The following is a 6,000-nucleotide window of genomic DNA, read 5'->3' as shown; positions in this document are numbered from 1 at the left end:
CATGGGTACTGTACTTTATGTGGGCTAAATCCAAACCATTCTATTTAGCGAGGGAATTTTATGAAGTCCAAAGAAAGATAATTTTTAAGGTTAGCTAATACTTTCGGGTTACGAGATATTCTTTCAGGTTACGATAATTCTTTGGGCTTCGATAAATTTTCAACCTTTTGTGTATCAGAATTTGGCAGTTGCACACTATCCCCTTGTGGCAGCCTGTGTAAAATAATTTGGCAGTTGCACACTATCCCCTTGTGGCAGTCTGTGTAAAATAAAGTAGTGCATTTATAGAAGGCAAAAGAGTCGGCTATATTACTAGAATTACAAACTTAACTCTAGTCACAGCAACGATAAATTTTGTGTACATGAATTTTATGAAGGTTAACTAGACCTACATCTTAAAAAATATACGGTACCAGTATAGCTAAAGAAAAAAGAATAAATAACTACAGTAATAATAATAATAATGATGATGATGATGATGATAATGATGCTCAGTCTTTTACAACACAACCAATCCTCTGCTCAGAATCTGCCTGCCTATGTAACAAAATTTAATGACCAAATAACCAGACATTATACTAAATACATTAATATGCTATACACAGGGTAATACAATGTCATTCTGAGTTACCAATAATGAACACTGAAAGTACATCAGACAGTGCAAAAAACATCTTCTGTATTGGATTAAAATTATGTACCAGGTGCTGGAGAGAGAGAGAGAGAGAGAGAGAGAGAGCGCCAGGTACACACAGTCCATCCATATTTTAGTCACCTCCCTTCCTTTTTACATTCAAGACTCAAACATAAGCATATTGTACTTTTGAGCTGAAAGTGAGTATGAGTTTCAAAAGCCAAAATGAAAATAAGAATGGATTTTTCAGGACATGAGCTTAACCCATTCAGTATGATGATGTAAAATTTATTCATGCTAGCCCTAGATAATTTTCATTGTTTTGGAAAGCGTCTTTGAATCAGAGGCGCTGTGCTGTAGGTGCAGGCTCATCTTAATGTGAAGCCAGTGGACTACAGGCTGAAGCAGGCTAAGTCTGCGGCCCATCCACCTTCCTTTCTGGGGGTGGGCAGGGAGTTAGGGGATAGAGTGGGGGTTGGGGATGTGAATGGGAAGGGAGTTGGGGGATGTGAATGGGAAGGGAGTTGGGGGATGTGAATGGGAAGGGAGTTGGGGGATGGGGAGGGAGTTAGGGTATGGGAAGGGAGTTTGGGATGGGGAAGGAGTTGGGGGATGGGGATGGAAAGGGAGTTGGGGGATGGGGAGGGAGTTAGGGTATGGGAAGGGAGTTTGGGATGGGGAAGGAGTTGGGGGATGGGGATGGGAAGGGAGTTGGGGGATGGGGATGGGAAGGGAGTTTGGGATGGGGAAGGAGTTGGGGGATGGGGAAGGAGTTGGGGATGGGGAGGGAATTGGGGGATGTACATATAACCAGGCAGCTCCACCACCCAGTTATATCAGTGCCACCACATGAAGGCATCCCTCTATAGGTGAAGGGATTAGCCTATGCAGGGAATTTGGATGAGATGATTCATTAACAATATTATACTCTCTGATTCTGTGAGGACTAATGATACATTTTTTATTAATTTTGGATTACTAAATTTTCCATGAATCTAATCAGACCTACTCCACTAAATTTACTAGCCTTATAACTAGCTAACTCATTTAATCCTTTGAATCTGAGTGACTTTCTTTTTATCCTTGGCACTACAAAATTATTTTACTGTATCCTGAATGGTGCTGGATGGTGCCTTCATGTGGTGGCACTGATGTAGTTGGGTGGCTTCATGACCCGGTTATATAAATTTCTCTCAGTTCCCTCCTTATCCCCCCAGAAGGGGATGGTGGACTGCAGGAGGACAGTTTCAGCCTGCATTCCACTGGGTTCAAATTTCAGGTGAACCTGTGGCTACAACTACAATTATGACTACTGTTACGGCTATTACTACTACTACTGTTACTACTATTCGACTACTGCTACATGCTACCACAAGACAACTGAATGTTTGCAGAAACCATTTGTAGTGACTACTGTAGGTTAAAAATGAGCTTCCAATAACCACTCCACAACCTAACATCTCTTCCCAAGCTGAGTAAAATTATCTAAAGGCTGCAAGAATGATATAAAAACATTGCCGGGCTCATTGGGTTAACTAATTATAACCTACAAGACTAAAAAAAAAGGTGAGAAATGCCCTCCCAAAAAATTATGTAGTACCGTAATTGATGTCAAGAAATTTTGTAGCATGACAAAAAAATAAATAATAAGTACGGTAAAAAAGAAATTAATAAGTAAATAAATAACAAATAAAATGAGATGGTATGATAAAAAAAAATATGCAGTAACTGTCAAGGTGAAGAAATTTTGCAGTAGCCTAATTAAAAAAAAAAAAAAAAAAAGTAAGACAGGTTGATAATAAAAAAATACATTGTCAATTGTCAAAGAATAGGCACCCAAGTGTTGTATTCCGATCAGTTAAGAAATCTTCCTGCCAACTCTTCCTTAACAGTTTATTTATGTATATGGCAAGGTATTATTCTTTCATTTGTTATTCAGGGAAGCTTTGTCCATATTACACAGACATACAAGAAAATATCAACCCCTCCACTCTCGTACTATGGTGGGTACTTTATTTTGTATGTTATTGCTACCTCCACTTAAGACAAAAGACATCTGGACATATCTAACCAATCTGTTTGAAAAATCTCCTATGCTGAACAACATTATTTGGTGGCAGCAAGAATTATACATAAGTGACTGCCAAATTGAAGGAGTTAAGGGGCAATATTCAGATTAAGGAAAAGTAGCTGGTTAAGTTTCCTTCACTGACCAGAACATGTTAACCCCTTAAACTGCACCACAAGTAACAACACTCACAGCAGTCCTATCACCCCAAAGTAGCTTTCTTTGGAAATACAGTAAACCATCTTTATAACGAACCTTGATTTAACGAATGCTGGCTATAATAAACTTGCCAATCTCCTCATACAGGTATACTAAAGAAAAGTTGACATATATGCCCATCCTCATAATGTACCTTGATTTAATGAATGCTGCATTTAACAGACTCTGAGCCAAGCCATATCTCTTTCTACAGGTATGCCAAAGATTCGATATACAAGGCTAATCAACCCACCAATCACATGACGGTTTGGCTTGAGTTGTAAGGAACCCACAGAAAATTAAGAGACAGTATGTGACCTCTTAGACTATCATAATGTATCAAACAAACCACAGTAGGGAACACAGGCTACCAGAGTTTGTAAATTTGGAATATATCAAGCATCGTATTTTATTAACGTGAAAAAATTAATGACCCACTGTTCCCCTACCTAGTTCGTTATACAAAAGGTTTACTATATATTTTACTTCATGAACTCAAAGGTGAACCAATAGTGAACATGACAGCTTATAATTATAATAAGAAAAAAATTTGCTCTATCCAATCCTCCTCACTGACAATTTCAGAAAAATATATTGGCTATATAGGTACTGTATTTACATCCTAAATTCTTAAGTTAATTATTATAAAAGCTCCACCATTTTTTTCTTTACCACACAGTTCCCATATTTCTGAGTTCTTGCATAAATTACAGTCTGTCCATTCCTCTCATGTCCAGTCTATAAACTCTTGGCTGTGTGGCAGTGCTGAGGAAATTAAATTATATTCAGTCATGTGGCCCTCGTTCAGTTCACATAACAACACTGTACTATCATGAACCAACATCCAGCTACGATTCGCTATCAGCATTGCAATCCCTCACTAGCGCTGCAGTTCCCTTTCAGCACTGCAATTCTCTACCAGTAATGCAGATCCCTATCAGCACTGCGGTCCTACCAACATTGCAGTCGCCTACCTTTGCATCCTGCCTACCATATTTCACAGTCCTTAAACATCAGAGAGTATACTTTCTTCTCATACTCTTTTGTGCTTCACACTGGAATCACAAAATTTTTTCACAGATCAGTACCTTCTTCCAATACAACATCCAGGTGGGACATATTAACAAACTTTTGCTTATGGCTGTACGTACTGAAGCATTTCTACCACACAGTACCATCAGTCCTACACATGACCTAAGACTGCCTTTTCACCCATTAAAGTGACTCCGTAACATCTCTTCCTAAGTGATTTTGCTTGCTACCCCTTACTATCCTCTTTTGTGTTATACAGTGCTAAAACAATGCCACACTGCAAAAATAACATACAAAAGGATATTAACCAGCCATGTCCCAAAATAAATTGCTATGGAAGTGGTGCTAGGGAGTCTTTTTAACTGAGGTGAATGTGGGGCCTATGATTGTATTTTCAGTGACATAAGCAGCTTCATAACAGCATTTCCTGAGTGATTTATTTTGCATATATCACCCTAAGTTTCTTGTATGTTACTTATCATTTACATATAGATACATTTTGTCAAGAACTTATAACACCATATCGAGGTGTTATGTGCAAAATAAATTACAAAGGAAATTCTGCTGTGACATCTCCAGAGCTACCGGTACAGTACCTATAATACAATGCATTCAGGTGGGGTGGAGAACAGTCACAATTCCAACTACTAACAACAGGCAAAGGAGCTCAAAGTGATACAAGGGGGGGTGGGTAACTGACTAATGCCGATGACAGTTAGGGGGAAAAAATATAATCAGGGAAAGCTGTCATTCTTAACCCTCTTAGTACGATGACATAGTTTAGCTCTTACCAAATTATTCACTTCAGCTTAGGAAGTCCCCTACTAATGAAAGGCTTAATGAAGGCTTTATTTAACTTCTCTAGTATGAAATGCCACCCAATGCTGCATAACATCAAGAGCTTGCAGCAGTAATATAAAAATTACATCTCAGGTTGAACAGGTTGCTCTCTTCACCATGAGAATGCCTTGATATTTTAATTATACCATCGCTAATTAATTCTGTTTTGTTCCAGGGAATATTTTTCAAACTCGAGGGGTTCAGTACAGCCGAACCCATTCACTGCTAGAGGCCATTCCTAAGTGACAGCCTGATAACTCCAATCTGATGACCTGCTTTAAAAATTTTGTTCGATGCCGTTTTTAAAAATCTGATGACAGCAGTTTAAAAAGTTCGTTTGAAGCCGTTTTAAAAATTTCATTCTTGCCGACTTCAGGTAATTTTAGTCACAACAGGAAGCCTCTAAATTACTGAAAGAGGTACCGTAATTAAGGCCCTGTCTAACTCTCCCAGTTCAATAAATCTCTCGTATCCTAAACAAAATTATCAGAAGATAGCAAGAAGGAACAGAAGAGACATCATGGTACTGAAGGGGTTAAAATGACAACTACATCGTTAGTGGTTAAAATAAAAGCAATATATATCACTTACTATACACCATCTCGGCCAACAGACCAGGTGTGATTGCAACAAGCAGTGAGAGATTATTTTTGAAAGACTGAATACCGGTACATATCTCAGGTGAAAATTGTACCACGGACCTCTCTCTCCCTCTCTCTCTCTCACACACACACACACACACACACACACACACACACACACACACACACACACACACACACACACACACACACACACACACACGCACGCACGCACGCACGCACACACACACACAAAGCAAAACATCTGACTGTCTAAAGTGAGTATCATCATCGTGCATTCTCCAAACGATTTTCTTCTTCTTGGGGCAGACTTTTCATACCAGGAGGCCTCAGATATGGTACAGCCTTCATTTACTCCTTCTCTGTGAGGGATCTTTCCTGAACTGAATATCATGTGCCAGTTAAAAGAATAAATTACAAAAACATCCTCATAGTGACTGAAAGGGGTTCGGTACATCATCTCTTCAACACTTTTTTTTCCGTTATGCATACTTTATCTCAACTCCATCCCTTCACCTCATCCTCGGTCTCCCCCTCCCTCTCCCTCCCTCCACTTCACCTACATACACCCTCTTAGTGAGTTGTGGGGAGGGCAGTCAAATGGTGGGTGGGTGACAGAGCAACTT

Source organism: Coenobita brevimanus, chromosome 115, assembly GCF_032717465.1.
Source record: "Coenobita brevimanus isolate Jiangsu-jjx chromosome 115, ASM3271746v2, whole genome shotgun sequence".
Lineage (NCBI taxonomy): Eukaryota > Metazoa > Arthropoda > Malacostraca > Decapoda > Coenobitidae > Coenobita > Coenobita brevimanus.
This window is presented reverse-complemented; position numbering follows the sequence as displayed.